Raw genomic sequence first — 20,505 nt, 5'->3', positions numbered from 1 at the left:
ATATATATACATATATATATATATGATTTAGAGAAAAAAACCTCTGTTAATTTAAAAATGAAAGATATTATTCACACCATATAGAAAACATGTACTATAAAAACCTTATTCTAAAAATCAATAAAGTACAATAAATACTACCATTTACTATTTATTGTACTTTATTGAGTTTTAGAATAAGGTTTTTATATGTTTTCTATTTGGTGAGAGTAACATCTTTCAGTTTTGAATTGTTTAATAGAGGGTTTTTTCTCTAAATTATATACATATATTATATATTGTGAAATTTATTTAGAATTGTTAAATTGAATATTTCCCTGTAAGTTTTGGAATTATATTCCCTACTATTATTATTATTATCATCTTATATATATATACATATATCCAATGATGATGATGACAACAACAGCATCGATGATAGAATCTCTCATCAAAGATGACAAATGAGCATTAAATAAAGAAGACTTTTATCCAACTTGAAATGATAAAAAAGCAAAATTCAAACAAAAACAAACAAGCAAAGAGTCAGACAAAAAAAATACAACACAAACATGAAAAACAAACAGAAGACAAGTGAACAGATATAGATACAGAACTGGTTATCTACATATAAACATGCTAAACTATTTCCTGTTATATTTGTTATTTACAATATAGATATGTGCAAATTAATTTGTTCTGTTCCATGGTTACAAATGTGTATCTTTGCTTGTATGTTTATCATTTTACAATACAGTTATGTATAAACTAATTTATTCTAGTTAATGGCTACCCACGTGCATCTTTAAACTTGCAAGTGTTCTACAAATGTAATTACTGATGGTACATCTATACACTATCATCATCATCATCATCGTCATTACCATCAGTAAACATCCACTTTCTATGCTGGCATGCATTGGATGGTTTGACAGAAGCTGGCCGGCTGAGCGATTAACAACTGGAGCTCAGGCTCCATTTGTCTGTTTTGACATGGTTTCTATGGCTGGATGCCCTTCAAAACATTACCCACCTTACAGAGTGTAGTGGGTGCATTTTATGTGGCACCAGCACCACATATACACACACTCATATATATATATATATGGATTAACTATATATACATATACATATACAACAAGATAATGTTTGCTTCTTTTTATGGAAACAAAGGGGTTTTATATATATATATGAATGTATTTTCTCTTCTTGTTTCTTTCTGTGTTCCTTTCTGTGGAAGTGCATAGGCTCGAAACATTAAAGACTTTTTCACTTACCGAGCATTATACTAATACATCTATTTGTTGTCTACACCACCTGTCTTTGTCTTTTGTTTTTTTGTGAATTCTCCTCCTATATGTATGTATGTCTATATATATATATACACATTTATATGCATACATACACATACATATATATATGTGTGTGTATATATGTACTATATGAATATACATGTCATATATATATATATATACATAATAGAATAAGAAAAATTTGATGAAACTAAATTTGAATTTTGATTATTTTTCAATAACTATTTTATGCTAGTGGACTGTGACCAATCTGGAATATCAATTTGAATTATTACATGATTGTCAATCAGTGTTATTCATATACTTCACTGGCTCACATTTTATTTTCATCAATATTGTGTTATTAATGCGAATGGATGAATCATGCTGGGCAGAAAAAGACAACAGCAGAGAGAGCAACCATTATAGACATACTCTAAGGAAAACAAACTGGTGAATAAAAGGATGTGTAAGAAGATGGATGGTGTAGAGAGGTAGATTTAAAGTCAGATATTAGGTACGTTGAAACCCACATAATATCCAGAGAAGTATTATAGGCCCTACCTGTTAAAACTTGTGCTTGTTTTCTCTCATAGAGTTGTTAAAAGCAATAGCAACATTAAGGGTCATAACGACAATGATGATGATGATAATGATGATGTTGATGATGATGATGATGAGGAGGAGGAGGAGGGCTCTTCTCTATCACAAAAAAATTAGGCGTCTTAAGCAGATTGTTATTGGTAAAAAATTCTATGTTGGATACAACTGAAGGTTTAAATAATATGTGAATGTGTTTAAAGAATATGTGTATGGGGGGGCGGTTATATATGTGTATAGTCATCAGTAAGTTGGTATAAAGCTTCAGATGTGCTTAAATAATTATCACTTTACACATGTAATATGTGTGTGTGTGTATATATATATATATATATATGCCTGCTATTGCATACTTATTCACACACATACTCATATCATAAATGTACATACACATAGAAATATATATGCATTCATAATAAAAATGTACAATTGTATTGTTTGAGGAAAATATACATGTATTTACACAAACACACATATACACAGAGTCCAATGATGGCTTAACAGGCCAAAAATTCAAAGTCACCCTCAACAATATTTTTAAGAATAATCATAAATACACACAAACACACACACACACACACATTCACACACACACATACACACACACACATACACACACACACATACACACACACATATATATAACAATATCTGTTTCTTGCAAAACAAATTCTTAAACATATATACATATATATATGTATATATATATGCATTTATGTATATATAAGTGTATGTGTATGTATATGTGTGTGTGTGTGTGTGTGTGTGCATGTAAAACAGCAGCAATTTGGTACAAAACAAGTCAATAATAATATTGAATTTCTACTATCACACCATACATGCATGCACACAGATTTACACACACACACACACACACACACACACACACACGCATGCATTCATAAAGAAAACTGGGCATGTGAAAGAAACACGAATTATTAACTCACTCAGAACACAGATATTAAGACACAAAACACATCTATTGCATATACAAACATAATCACATAAAACATAAAACAATTCAACAAATGCATAATGATTTCTGTTTTCCGTTTTTCACGAAAAATTATTATTGTTGCTGTTGTTGTTGACAATGTTGTTAATATTATTATTTTGTTTTGTTTTGAATACTTGTGAAAACAATATCCTTACATTCGTGAATTTAAATAATCATTTCTTTTAACTCATTTTTTTTTGCTTGTATTTTAAGGTAGTTCTTTTTAACATTTTATATATAAATTCTATATTCAAATGTTAAAGGATTTTTAAAATCTTATTTCAAAACATATTTATTCATTCAGTTATGATTCATTTTTGCATACAAAAATAAAACAAAACAAAACAAAAAAAAATTCTTTAATATATTTTTCAAATATGAAACTTCTTTTATAACACGTCATGAAAATTATAGTTATCATAAATAAACATGTCATGATACATCATTTATTGAATTTTATATATTTTGGTTGAATTCAAAATGGATTAAAGTTGACATGTTATGTCTATATTAGTATTAATTTGGAGATTAATTTGTTTTTCTATAGTTGGTCATATGAATAATGTACTGATATGATAAACGTATGGATATGATGTTTATTAATATGAATGTATTTGTCTGTGTATGTGTTTGTGAGTGGGTGTGTATGTGTATATATATATATATATATATATATATACATGCATATATATATTTATGTATGTATGTATGTATGTATGTATGTATGTATTATGTATGTATGTATGTATGTATATGATGATAATAATGATGTAAAAGTTAGTTTGGAGGGATATATTATCCGGGTGGATACCTTATTAGCTTTCAGTTAAGCTCCAGTTAATGGCTAATCACAACGATCTGTATTTAACGTCTGTGAATACAATTTGATGTAAGTCACTCTAGGAATTCTTCAGATCTGTAATTCCATATACGTTTCACTGGATAGTAAAAATTGTCCAGAGTATATATTATTAATAACAAAATATACCATTCATTATTAATAATTATATATATGCATGCACACACACATACACACACAGTTATATATACACACATACATATATATATGTATACATACACATATATGTGTGTGTGTGTGTATGCATATATATATATATATATATATATATATATATATATATATATATGCATGTAGTGGTGAATATTTATTATAAGGGAGATAATCATTTCTTCATACTATTGTGTGGGAGTAGATGCTTGAATTGAGATTATGGAGTCATGAAAAAGATGCATACAGTACATACATTTTATCTATTTATTTAATTGTTCATTTATATGCTTGTTTATGATGAAGTTCTAATAATTTCTAGCCAGTGATAATCAATTATAAAGACAATTTCATTCCTTTTAGTAATCATCAGCATGATATATATATATATATATATATATATGAGGTACATCAAGTAAGCATTTTCTTTAGGTTTCCATCTTTAATGAAACGTCTCACCTTACAAAATATTAATGTTATTGGATTAACAACTTCACAATCATATATCAATGAAATGATAATCAAATGTGTCATTCGCATGTGCATCTGGAAAAGGCACTGAATTACCAATTTAAATATCATATGTTACTTTATTGAGATGAACTTACTGTGACAAGGCAATTGAACTTATTTTGACATGACAATTGAACTTTGCCACACTTCAGGTAAACTTATTGAAATACTTCATATTGTTTCATACATCACTACATTGCAATTGCAGTATGATAATGCAATGCTGCAATGCACTGAAGTTTAATTGTGCAGTTTAATGTGGCGATGCATTGCTACACAGCAATTAAACTTCTAGAAATATTATATATTGTCATATGGCAACTGAACTTATTAAAAGGTCATACAGTGCCTGATAGCAATCAAAATCATTGAAATATCCTATGTTACACCCATGGTAATTGTAATGATCAAAATATCATATATTGCCTACCTGCAATTGAATTTATTGAAATTTCAAATATTGCCTGACAGTAATTAACTTTTTTCTTTGTTAGCATATTTCTTTGGAAATACATTTGTCTTTTTAAAGTTAATTTTGGAAATAACGAAGTATTCAGTAAAATACCTGTCATTATTGAGCTGTGATATGGAAGTGAGCTAAGAGAATAGTTAGCACATTAGACAAAAAACTAAGCAGCATTTCCTTCAGATCTTTACAGTCTGAGCTCAAATCTCTCTGAAGTCAACTTAGCCCTTGTTGTGTGGACGCCCCCAGACGATGAAGTAGGCTAGCCCAATAGGTAGATATAGAGGGAGAAGCCTAGATGTCATGATGAGTAGTAGAGAAGGCATCCAAATGTGCAACATAACAGCCTTTCATAAAATAATGTACCAGTCAAATACTGGGGTCCATGTAATCAACTTGACCCATCCTTCAATATTTCTGGATTGATGCCAAAATTAGAAATAATTACAAAGAATTATTATGTTTTGAACATGATTTAACAGGAAATATTAACCCATTTTTTTAGCCCAAGTTAACCCTGTCAAAATTTTGAAGCGAGTTATATAGGGATAACAAACATACTGAAGCACCCAGTTAACCTTTATTGCAGTAAACAAACCAAATAAGGACAGCGGATTAAAATAGGCTAATGAAAGGTTTTAATTTGGCTAATTTTAAAACTGGAAGTTTGTATCAAAGAAGGGTAGGTTAGTTACAGAAATGATCACTCTTATCAAAATGTTACTGCAATTAAAATTATCAAACCAACACATACTACATAATGGCAATTTCAAATTCTCATATATTCAATATTGCAATTAGACTTTTCTATATGTCCTGTCCATTTAGCTGTAAAGGAGTAACTGTGTGACAGACTAGCCATCCATTCCAGTGTAACGTTGGCCTCCTTGCCTGGCTTGCAGGGTGACATCATTCAAAAGCTAAAAACGATGCAAAAAAAAACAGAGCATTGTGACTAGCGCTGTATAACATCTGATAGTTAATCACACAATCATGTGATATGTTATAAAATACCTCACAGTAATTAAGATTATCAAACAATTCTATAAACGCTCTTATATTCATATGGTCCAGAACAAAACATATAAAGGATTATCAACTTGCATGTCAACATACCGCAGTTCCACTGAAACACCTTATATTAAGACAAATATAGCCACAGGCATGGTTGTATGGTAAGAAGCTTGTGTTCTAGCTACATGGTTCTGATTTCAGTCCCACTGCATGGCACCTTGAACAAGTGTCTTCCACCATAGTCTCAGGCCAACCAAAGCCTTATGAGTGGATTTGGTAGATGGAAACTGAAAGAAGCTTGTTGCATATACATATATATATATAGATATATAGATATATAGATATATAGATATATGCATGTATGTATGTATGTATGTATGTATGTATGTATGTATATGTATATATCTATGTGGATGTGTGTCTTTGTAGGCTGTACATCTCTGGATATTAAAGATACTACACAAGCAGTAAAGGTTTCTTAAATAATGGTATTATGTTTGAAGATGTGACGGCATAGAAGGGGATTAATGATAAGTTATTTGGTATTTTGTTGTTGTTGTTGGTGATGGTGGGGGATGTTTCTTGGCCCAAATCAACTTAGATTGAGCTGATCTATGATCAAAAGTGTTTCATCATGATTATCTAATCGTTTTTTTGTAGATGTAATATAGTATACAAGGAGTACGTTATAAAATATGTCCTATGCCTTGTTTAAAATGGCATGATGTATATTGATAAAGATCTGGTTGTGGTTTCTAGAAGGTCAAATGATGAATTAGAGCCATCCATGTTGATTTGCTTACTTGTGTGTGTGTGTGTGTGTGTGCATGTGTGTGTGTGTGCAAGCGACCATGTATGTGTGTGTGCAAGCAAGAATGTGTGTGTGTGCATGTGTGTGTATCTGTGGGTGTCTGTGTGTGTATATGTGTGCAGGCAAGCATGTGTGTGTGTGTGTGTGTGTGTGCAAGCGAGCATGTGAGGGGGGTGCAAACAAGAATGTGCGTGTGTGTGTGTTGAATTAGGAAAAAGAGAATAAATTAAGCCTATTGAAATTCTCAGTTATTCAAGCAAAATTTTTTTTTAATGATTTTATATTCCTTCCTCTTTTCCAAATATTTTTTTTCACATCCTTTGGCAATTTAATAATAAATTAATTAACAAATTGAATAATTAAGCTAGGATTGATCAAAGAATACATTTTATGTAGTTTTAAATCAAATGTACTGGCAAATAATAACCCTTACATTTGCTACTTTATTATTCTATTCTCCGGTAGTTACCCTCTTTTTTTATATCCTCCATTTAATTTAGCTGTACCCTTCTATTTTTCCCCTACTTAGGTCATTTACCATTGTCCCATATATTTTTCTACATTTCCACTTAGTGTTTTACAACAGTTTTTTTTAATAAATATTTTCTATTTCATGTTGTTTTATTTCATATTGTGTGATATGTATAAGAAAAGATGTAAGATTGAATGGGTCTCTGAACGTATACACACACACACGCGTGTGTGTGTGTGCATGTGTGCATGTGTCTGTATATATATATGTATATATATATATGTATATATATATATATATATATATATACACACACACATACAAGTATATATATATATATATATATATATATATATATATATAATATATATATATATATATATGTATGTATGTATGTATGTATGTATGTATGTATGTATGTATGTATGTATGTGTGTGTATGTATGTATGTATGTATGTATGTATGTATGTATATGTAAGCAGAGTTAGCAGTTATAATAACTGACTAAGGGATAAAACAACCATATATACTATCGGTATCTGTTACCCATGTTATCTCAGGGCATGGGTATGCTGGCACATCATGCTCGTAGCGTACCGGTCACAACAGAATAAACAAAAGTTTATCAGGAAACAAATATAAATTATCAGAAAATAGAGAAAACCACAGATCAACAAGCACATCAATTGGACCACATTTATAACATATTATTTAATACAAAACATGGCATAACATTTATGTCATATAAATGTTATGCCATGTTTTTCATTAAATAATAAGCTATAAATGCAGACCAACTGTACTTGTTGATCTATAGTTTTCTCCATTTTCTGATTGTATATATATATATATATATACATACATATATATACATATATATATATGTAACCAAGAAAAAAGCAACAAGAATGGATTAGTAGTTTAGTACAAAACTAAACTACTAAACTACTAATCCATTCTTGTTGCTTTTTTCTTGGTTATAATCACCCCACATTATTTTGTGGTTAATACCATAAATGAATTCTGGTGCATCTAATTTAAGTACCATATTCATTTGAATTCATTGGAATTCACTTGGATCTTAATTGTTTTTGCTATATATATATGTATGTATGTATGTATGTATGTATACATAAAAACGTTTACGGATAGTGGTACTCTATATATTTGATAGAGGAAAATTTACTGATAATATTGTTTTGATTGGAACTTTAAAGTTTCCCCTTAAAAGCTTATTCAATATGCTATTAAAGGCAAAATCTTTAAACCTTGGTCAACTCATTATGCACACTCACACACATACAGAGTCACACACATACCTATGTAAATGTATATATGTGTGTATGCATGTGCATGTGTGTGTGAGTATGTGTGCATATATACTTACATATATATAAGTATGTATGTATAATTACATGTATATATGTATATATATATATATATATATATATATATATCAAGAAGGTGTAGACTTACAGTAGAAAATACATATTTCAGTTACCAATTTATTATTTTATTTTATTGGGAGGCAGAGAGGTGCAAAAAGTTACTAAGGCTTTATCAATATATAATTAATTATCAGATTTTTTTGGCACCATAAAATTAAACAATATTTGCTTTAATTTATTTTTTTGCCTCTTTCATTCTTTTCATTTGACTATTTTTGATGAAATTTCTAAAATAAAATGAAAATTATAAAAAAATAAAACAAAAATGGTGATAAATCCAGAACAAGTAAATAAACATATGAACAAAAGCAAAACTGGAGAAATGATCAAAGGAAGCAATTTTATAGTATATTTATGAATTTAAATTATCAAATTATCAAAATTTATTGACATTCTTATTTTCTCTTCATCATTGTAAGCCAAAAAAAAAATGAAGTTGAAGTGCTTAATTCAAAGATGAAAACATTTTTACACATGCATACACATATATATTCCTGAGCGTTATACTAATACACCTGTTTGTTTTGTACACCACCTGTCTTCATCTTTTGTTTTTTTCGTTAACTCTCCCTATATATATATATATGTGTGTATATATATATATATATATATATATACACATATATACAGATATATATATATATACATATATTTTTTTTATAGAAGGAGCTTCTACAGGACTAGAACTGTTTCATTCAAATGAAATCATCAGGAAGCTTCCTGATGATTCCTGATGATTTCATTTGAATGAAACAGTTCTAGTCCTGTAGAAGCTCCTTCTATAAAATAAATTAATTTACTCTGCTATGTATTGAGTACCTTATTTACTGTGGTTAACCCCGACTCAACCCGGGACCTACATATATATACATATATACAGATATATATACATGCATATATGCATACATATATATATACATATAGATATATAAATATATATGTATATACATGTATATATATATATATATACACACACATACAAACATATATACATGTATATGCACATATACATTATATGCACAAAATATGCATGCACACACACATAAAACATGCATCCTGTAAATTTAATCGCATCACAGTGGTGCCCGACATGGCCACAGCCTCTGACTGAAACCAGTAAAAGTAAAAGTAATATATATATATACATAAGTAAAAATATATAAATTTGATAAGTGCTAATGCATGAATCTTTCAGCTCTTGACTCACTCTGTTGTTTCTGTTAAATTTATATGTATATAATCAAAATCTGTTATAGTTAACATACAAGCTTAAATTCTGAAAACATGTATGAATTGATTCACTGAATAACAAAAACAAAAAAACTCAATGCATCAAGAATAAGAAAAAATTTATTTATGAATTCAAAATCATGAAAATATAATTTAGTTTTATTTATTTCTATTATTATCTTTATTTTCTTTATTTTTCAAAATCCCCCAAAACAGAAGAAAAAGAAAACAGAAAAAGAAATGTATTTAATTAAAAGAAAGAAAAGACAAAAATAAATGAATATAAAAAAATGTTCAGCATTCTCTTGGTCCCAGAATGGAGCAATTATTATTGTAAATTTCTGAATTTGAATTATCAAATATGTTTATTTTCTTCATTGTAAAACAAAAACAAAAGAAATGGAATCAAATTTGTAATTAGTAATTAAAAAAATAAATGAGCAACTTGAATGAAGCAATTAATACATTAAATTTGTGAATTTAAATGATCAAATATTAATTTACTATTATTATTATTGTTATTATTATTATTGTTATTATTATTATTGTTATTATTATTATCATTATTATTATTATTATTATCATTATTATTATTATTATTATTATTATTATTATTATTATTATTATTATTGTTATTATTATTATTATTACTTAAGGCAGCGAGCTGGCATGAATTGTTAGCATGCCAATGAAATGCTTAGCGGTTTTTCATCTGTCTTCTACGTTCTGAGTTCAAATTCCACCAAGGTTAACTTTGCCTTTTGGAGGGGTCGATCAACTTAAGTACCAGTTATGCCCTGGAGTCAATGAAATCAACTAATGCCCCACCCCCAAATTTCAGGCCTTGTGCCAATAGTAGAAAGGATTATTATTATCAATGCAGGCAAAATGCTTAGCAGCATCTCTTTTTGCTTTATGTTCTGAGTTCAAAAATCCGCCAATGTCAACACTACCTTTCAACCTTAAGACAGCAAGATACTTATCAGGTAGCACACCAGATTAAATACCTAGTGGATTGTCTTCTGGCTTTATATTCTGATTTCAAATGCTTCCAAGGTCAACTTTGCCTTTCATCCTTTCAGGGTAGATAAAATATGCACCAGTTGAGCACCAAGGTCAATGTAATTCACTTATCCCCTCACTGAAATTGCTGGCCTTGTGCCAAAATTTGAAACTATTGTTGTTATTATTATTATTATTATTATTATTATTATTATTATTATTATTATTATGATTATTATTATTATTATTATTATTATTAGCATGGAAGGCGGATGGTGATTATTATTATTAAGGCGGTGAGCTGGCAGAATTGTTAGAATGGCAGGCAAAATGCTTAATGGTATTTTGCTTGTCGTTACATTCTGAGTTCAAATTCCACTGAGGTCAACTTTGCCTTTCATCCTTTTGGGGTTGATAAATTAAGTACCTGTTGTGTCCTGGGGTTGATGTAATCGACTAGTCCTGTCCCGCCCCCAAATTTCAGGCCTTGTGCCTTTAGTAGAAAGTATTATTATTATTATTATTATTATTATTTATTATGAAATCTTAATGGCATGTTTTTCAGCTTTACATTTTGAGTTCAAATCCTACCTTTAATCCTTTCAGGCTTGATAAATTATGTGCCAGTTGAACACTGGAAACAATAGTCAATATAATCAATTGACTAACTCCCTTCTCCAAAAATTTCACTGGAAGTGATGGTATTGACTAATGCCTCCCTCTGAAAATTGCTGGCCCTTTGCCAAAATTTGAAACAATTATGATTAGTATTATTATTCATTTTTTTTTTTTTGCTAGTTTTCTTTCTTCTTCATCTTTAAAACCACACAAAATTAAAACAAAAAAGACAAGAAATGGAAGAATGGTTCCAGTACAGTGGATAATGGTAAATCTTTTATTAAGCTTTGAAAAACAAAAAATATAAAAGTACATAACAGAAATACAATGTATTCATTTCACCTTTTATGTAAATGTAACACAGTGTCTTGTGATTTTGTATTTTTTTTGTGTTTTTTTTTTTGGTATGGGGGCAATTTTTTTTTTCAAGTTAAATTCATTATGAATATGTATTATACCTGATGCCTAATTTGTATAATTTACAATAAAAATTCCATATAAAAGTACTATTTACTATTACTATTGACAAACAGGGCAGTGAGCTGGCAGACTCATTAGCACATTGGGCCAAATGCTTTGTAACATTTCTTCCAGCTTTTTCATTCTGAGTTCAAATCCTATTAAGGTCAGCTTTGCCTTTCATCCTTTTGGGGTTGATAAATTAAGTACTGTTGTGTCCTGGGGTTGATGTAATCGACTAGTCCTGTCCCGCCCCCAAATTTCAGGCCTTGTGCCTTTAGTAGAAAGTATTATTATTATTATTATTATTATTATTATTATTATGAAATCTTAATGGCATGTTTTTCAGCTTTACATTTTGAGTTCAAATCCTACCTTTAATCCTTTCAGGCTTGATAAATTATGTGCCAGTTGAACACTGGAAACAATAGTCAATATAATCAATTGACTAACTCCCTTCTCCAAAAATTTCACTGGAAGTGATGGTATTGACTAATGCCTCCCTCTGAAAATTGCTGGCCCTTTGCCAAAATTTGAAACAATTATGATTAGTATTATTATTCATTTTTTTTTTTTTGCTAGTTTTCTTTCTTCTTCATCTTTAAAACCACACAAAATTAAAACAAAAAAGACAAGAAATGGAAGAATGGTTCCAGTACAGTGGATAATGGTAAATCTTTTATTAAGCTTTGAAAAAAAAAAATATAAAAGTACATAACAGAAATACAATGTATTCATTTCACCTTTTATGTAAATGTAACACAGTGTCTTGTGATTTTGTATTTTTTTTGTGTTTTTTTTTTTGGTATGGGGGCAATTTTTTTTTTCAAGTTAAATTCATTATGAATATGTATTATACCTGATGCCTAATTTGTATAATTTACAATAAAAATTCCATATAAAAGTACTATTTACTATTACTATTGACAAACAGGGCAGTGAGCTGGCAGACTCATTAGCACATTGGGCCAAATGCTTTGTAACATTTCTTCCAGCTTTTTCATTCTGAGTTCAAATCCTATTAAGGTCAGCTTTGCCTTTCATCCTTTTGAGGTTGATAAAATAAGTGCCAGTCAAGTACTGCCCCTCCCCTCAAATTTTCTGGCTCAGTGACAAAATTAGAAAGAATTATTGTCATTGACAGCAAGGTGGCTAGCTGGCAGATTTGTTAGCATGTCAGAAAAAATGCTTAATAGCATTTCCTCTGGCTCTTAACATTCTGAGTTCAAGTCCCACCAAGGTCAATGAATTAAGTACCAGTTGCATACTGGGATCGATCTAATTGACTGGCCCCCTCACCAAAAACTTTAGGCCTTCTACCTAGAGTAGAAAAGAATATTCACAATATCCTCCTCTGAAGTCTGCTGGTCTTGTGCCAAAATGAGAAACATTATCAGTAAGAGATGGGTTTTCATTGTAGTTATTTTTCATTGTGTGTTTTGTTGTTTTTTTTTGTTTTTGTTTTTTGTTTTTTTTTACAGTCATTGACATTCTGATTTCAAATCTTGCTGAAGTCATTTTCCCCTTCCGGAGCTGATAAGCAAACATGGGGGAAAATTTAATACTTGATTTTATAAACAGCCCTTTTGCTCGAAATTTGTGTCTATATTAGAAATCAGTATTGGCAATGTCATCATTTTTACACCTTTGTTATATCACATTCTTGCTTAATGACATCATTTTAATACCCTGTCAGTTGTTGTTAGGCCTTAAACCTTGTCAAAGGCCTTACAACCTTGTCAACAGCTTCTACTTTTCAGTATGTATGCATTTTTTCTTTTTTTTTTTCTATTTTGGCCTGATAACATATAAAGAAAATATACCAAGTAAGAAGTATCAAACAATTTCTATTAAACATGATTTCCCGCAGGAAAAGATCTTTAAGAATAAAAATGAATAATTAAAAAATAATGGTTTTTGAAAAATAAAGAATCTTTTGAAAAGTAATTTACTGATGATTTTATGTATGTACTAGTAATGCAAGAAAAGTGGTTTCAAACTCATCTCTCTCTGTCTGTCTCTCTCTCTCTCTCTCTCTCTATATATATATATATATATATATATATATATATACACACACATAAAATTTATAAAGAGTTTGATTTGGATCCATGCAACTTAAAATTTTGTAGGCTCATAAAACGATGTTCATAAATTCAGTTCTACAAGCCTGATAAGATAGGTTCGTTTTATGAGCCTACACAACTTTGACTTGCATAGACCTGAATCAAACTGTTACTAAATAATATGTGTGACTCTTACTGAATGAGTTGAGTGCCACTTCCTTTTTTTTGTCCACATACTTGTATATATATATATACATACAGATATTTATATATACATATATATATATATATGTATGTACATATACATACATATATACATAATACATATTTAAATACACACATACACAAACACACACACACGTACTCACGCACTCACACACACACACACACACACACTCACACACACATATATATAGTCATTCTAAACAGTCATGGAAGTGAACCTGTGAGATAGACATGCTCTACATAGGACACCTTGCTACAAATAACCATACACACTCTACATAATACTGACATGCACTAAGTCCTAATTTGAACTATGGTCTCCTCAGCCCCACACTGGGACTATTCTATATGTGTGTGTATGTGTGTGTGTATGTATTTATGTATGTATGTATGCAAATACATATACACATATAGTTACATATATGTGTGTGTGTATGTATATATATATATATATATATATATATAAATATGTATATGTATATAAATATATATGTATATGTATATATATGTGTATATATATATATATATATAATATATATATATATATATATATATATATATATATATATATATATAATATATATATATATATATACATACGCCGGCTTTTAACTGGGAAAAATAACATGTGAACAAGACATGTTAGAAAAAATATAAATAACAAAAAATAAGTATATGTTGATTGAGACACTTTCACCACACTAGCAATCGCACTATTAAAAAAAACATTTAAAGTTTACAATCTCCTTTTACTGGAATCCAAGTCAACAATTGAACTACAAACCCATCTAGTCTCATCTGTATTTTGTATAGCAAAACAAGAAAAGCCTTTGAGATGTTGTTGTTTTGTTATGCTTTATCTTTTGTTTGTTTTTTCGATGGGGCAGCTTCTTTTTTTTTTTTTTGCAGTATGGCTGCTAAATTTAAAACTATCTGGTTGTGTGTTTGGCTTTTAAATTCAAAGGTTTCTCAACGTATCATCATGGTTGTTTGATCCATGCATTTTATTGTCTGACATCCACTTAAGTTTCGATTGAATGCTATAGTTATCACAACAGCCCATTTTGTTGTTCATAGTCTGGTCGGTGGTCAGTGGCAGAATTGGTAGACCAATTGGTAAATAGTCCATATGGGATTCTAACATTGCCAATTTAGATTCTCAGTCTCAAATCTCGCTATAGGTGACTTCGCCTTTTGTTCACATATGAGAGCGTGATTAAATAAGAAGCAATCAATTTCTAAATCATCCTAATTAATCAATGATCTTAATCCCTCCAAGATATATGGCTTATATTATAAATCATTATCATCTCAACTGCATTTCATAATCTTAGCTTTATCCACTCCATGCCGAACACCCAAGCAAGCCTGAACAGAGGGACTGGGTATCACACTGAGGTAAGGATAATGGCTTGAACCTAGACATACACATGCACACATGCATGCACACACACATAGATATTTGTACATGTTTACATACATATATTTATGTGAACGTGTGGTGTGTGTACATGTATATATGTATATATATATACACACATTTGTTAAGTATGTATATATATTGGTAATCATTGCATAAACTGTATGTAGTTAGCTCTGATAAATAAAATATTTAACAAACAGTTCAAAATGGAATCTACGCTTCACGTCTGGTTTGTGTTTTTTACCTGCTTTGCATGGCCCAGCACCAAATATCACTATCAGTCACTACATCCAGTAACACTATCATTTTGAAACAATATGGAAACTTCTAGAACTTGCCAGGACCAAAAAACAAAAGACCAGATTCCTTCAACTCAGAAAAAGACTGAAAGAGTAAATTGGCCAATGTAGAGCTAGATATACAAAAAGATGGGTTGATCATGGTTGGAATACCCTGATTCAGAGATCTGCTCAATCTAAGTTTACCTAAAATTAAACAACAGTGATATCAATATGTCACTGTGTTAGTTTTATTATTGCATAGATCCCCAAATATATAACCTTCCCCATATCACACCCTCCAAAATTAAACATATCCAACAACACCCACACTTAAACTGCCACAATCTGGACTAAAATATAAACACAAGGTGAGTATTTCTGCAGCAATTTCACTATACATTTTCTATTTCAACTATTTATAATATTTTATTTATGTTCTTTATACATGATTTTATTTACATTTCCTTTTGTATCTCATATATATATATATATATATATATATATACACACACTATATCACTGGCCAAATAAAAAACTGTTTACCTATCTCTCTATTTATCTATCTTTCTAACAATACACTATCTACCTTACAACATACTCTTATATTACTTTAAATACTCACTCCTCTTCCCCTCACACGCACTCACTCTCGCCCCTCTGTCTTTCTCTCTGTCTTTTCCTTTCTGTTACAGCAAAATATAAACTACCACATAGGTTAGAAGATACCAGTGACAGAGAAAACACATATTCAGGACATAATAATAAATTTACTATCTCAGTGCCATACACATGTGTGTGCACACAGACACAACATATATATATATAATTTCATATTTGGGTAATAATTTTCAGTACCATATTATTATAATTATTAAGACAACAAGCTGGCAGTCATTACCATGTTGGACAAAATGTTTAAGAGTATTTCTTCGTTCTTTAGATTCTGAGTCCAAATTTCGCCAACATTGACATTGCCTTTCATATTTACAGGGTTTGATGAAATAAAGTACCAGTCAAGTACTAGGGTCAATGGAATCAACCAGCAGCGCCTCTTAAAATTCCTGGTTGTAGAATTAGAAAGAACTAGTAGTAATACACATCATTGATCAGGTGATTACTTTTATTGTTTCTTGGGAGACACATTTAAAGTATTATTATATATATAATTTACTCATCCTGTATGCATGTAATTTTATAAGAGAAAAATATGTAATAATTGAAGTGGAAAAAAAGATCAATTTCATACATGAACTTGTGTTTGTTTACTATATGAGAATAATAAGTGTGTTGCAGGTGTTATTATATCTATGAATAGAGTAATGGCAAGTATATAATACACTTCATTCAAATAGGTAATTTACTCATTCTTGAAATTAAGTCATTGAAGTATTCATGTTGCATTAATAGTGAATACTTCTTTATAAACAATGTCCATTTGTTTTAATTTGGGGTGCATAGGCAAAAAGATGCAATCCAGCAACTTTTAGTGTTTGGCCCTGAGTTTTATTAATGCTCATGACAAAAGAAAGTGGGATAGGAAACTGTAACAGCTTAAATTGGAATGGGACTTTAGATGGTATAACTGGTATGTGAGGAATGAAGACAGTGTTACCTTTACCACAACCAGTGAAAATATTTGTCTCAATGCAGTTCCTCATAAGTTTGTGCACAATTAGTGCTGTATTATTGCATAATTCTTGTTGGGACAAATTAGCCAATAGCATAATAGCTTCCCCTGAACCAGATACTTTCATTTTGCTGGATAAAGAAGGAGACAGAATTTCGATTTTATACATAGAAAAAGCATAATAGCTTCCGCTGAACCATTTATTTTCGGTTTGCTGGACAAACAGACAGTATCTTACTTTTATATATATATAGATTATTATTATTATTATTATTATTGAGTGAGAGAGCAGTTCATGCCATCAAAGTGACACTGGGGTAAAATATATGAAGCCCAATATACCCATCATGACTACCCGTCTGATAAGGGCATACCAGGCACATGCATCACAACCAAATGTGCGCGACATGGTGATCTCATATCAAGATAAACTGCACATGACCTTGCAGGTGGGGCCCAGTTAGAATTTTCTTCAGGTTGAGTAGCCCATCCCGCTCAAACGGTCCCTGAATAAGGGTTGTTTAAGGATGTTGAAAAACCCACCCATGTCTCCAGAGGTGAATTATTCAAACCCCAAAGAATCCCTCTCAACACATGGCTATGATGCTCCCCCACTACTTCTGCTCGTGATCAGAGATGCACATATCGTCAGCCACTAAGGGACATGCTCAACTGGTTAAAGTCAAACAACTGACAAGCAAATCTGTGGTATTGAGCAGAATATTTGCTGTAGCCCATCTTTTATACCAAGACAGAACAATGTACATGATAACACTCCCAATCAGTTAAGATCAGAAGCCAGGAGAGCCTTATTATTATTATCATCATCATCATTATTATTATTATTGCTATTGTTTAAGGTGGTGAGCTAGCAGAATTGTTGACATACCAGCCAAAATGTTTAATGGCATTTCATCTGTCATTATATTCTCAGTTTAAACTCTGCCAAGAATGACTTTGTCTTTCATCCTTTCAGGGTCAATAAAATAAGTACGAGTTGAGCACTGGGGTCGATTTGACTTACTCCCTCCTCCAAAATTGCTGGCCTTGTGCCAAAATTTGAAACCATTGTCAATATTGTTGTTGTTAGAGTAATTATTGAAGCAGTGAGCTAGCAAATTTTTTTTTTGTATAAATCTTCTGACACTTTTCGTTCTGAGTTCAAATTCTAACCAGCTCAACTTTCCCTTTCATTGTGTTTTGGTCAATAAAATATAGTACCAGTCTATCACTGGGGTTGATAGTGTTAACCACCCACTTATACTTTATATCCAGGAAATATCTATCAGCTTTATTTACACATCAATAATTTCATTCACTGCTGCCTACAGAATTTTTAACAAATATTTAGATATGTCTTTGTATTTTCTTTTCAACCTTTGTAAGATATTTCTGTTTTAAGATATATCTTTTACATAAACAGAATACTATGTATTTTATCTTACTTTATTTCCATTCAAATATGAAAAGTTTTCAAATGAAGTTGTTTATAAAGAAAAATGCTACAATATAACTGGATACGATATTTCTGTATGTATGCACACATTTACATATGTTACAACCCATCCTACACATGCCAGCAATGAAAGTGGACATAGTATGTTGATGATAAAGATGATGGTGATGATGATGAAGATATGTGGTGTGTGTATGTGTATTGAGTATTTATGTATATATATATATATATATATATATATATATAATATATATATATTATATATATACATATATTTACATACCTACATATATATATCTGTGTGGGGAGTATGTATACACAGATATATATCTATAAACATATGTGTATGTATATTTATATATATATATATATATAAAATATATACATATATATATATATATATATATATTATATATATATATATATGTATATATATATATATATATATATATATATATATATATATATATATATATATATATATATATATATATATATATGTATATATATACATATATATACATATATATATATAATATCATAATTTTACTATGTCTTATGTCTCCTATTTCAGAAATTTCATTCTCATTTTCAGATTTGTGAAGGATTGAATTCACAATTACCAGTTTTCTTACAGCATTTGAACTAGTTTCATTTGTATTTCATTTTACAAAATGTCTACAATTACTATCACCATTGCCACCACCACTAACCATAACAGTTATCAACACCAATTCTGCTCCTATACACCAATTTACTGCTATCTCCAATACATTTTAATAACATTATTATGATAACATTTCAATGCATTTACATAGGCTGGTTCTATTCTATGTGTTTCCGTAATTTTACTGCAGATAATATAATCACTGTAGTATTTGTTTCTCTACTGTCTTTCAGATTGTAATAAATTACACATTCACACGCTCCTGTGTATATATATATCTGAATGTATGTGTATGTGTGTGTATGTGTATATGTACACAAACGCACACACACATATACATGCATGTATGTATGTATATGTATATATATATATATATATATATATATATATATAGATATATATATATATATATATATATATATATATATTAAGGCGGCGAGCTGATAGAAACGTTAGCACGCCGGGCGGAATGCGTAGCCGTATTTCGTCTGCATTACGTTCTGAGTTCAAATTCTGCTGAGGTCGACTTTGCCTTTCATCCTTTCGGGGTCGGTAAATAAAGTACCAGTTATGCACTGGGATCGATGTAATCGACTTAATCCCTTTATCTGTCCTTGTTTTTCTCCTCCATGTTTGCCCCTTGTGGGCAATAAATTTATATATATATATATATATATATAAATTTATATAAATAAGGATAAGATCGTTAATTTAAATATCGATCTCATCAAGTGGCCAGGATGGGAATGAAAACCTTCAAAGGTAATAATTATTATTAAAATTATAATTTAGGGTATCTAAGAGATACTGCCACACTGGAAATGGCAGCCAAAACCTGACTCTAAAACC

This window comes from Octopus sinensis, linkage group LG7 (assembly GCF_006345805.1).
Source record: "Octopus sinensis linkage group LG7, ASM634580v1, whole genome shotgun sequence".
Lineage (NCBI taxonomy): Eukaryota > Metazoa > Mollusca > Cephalopoda > Octopoda > Octopodidae > Octopus > Octopus sinensis.
The sequence above is the reverse complement of the archived record's forward strand: the minus strand, read 5'-3'. Positions refer to the sequence as shown.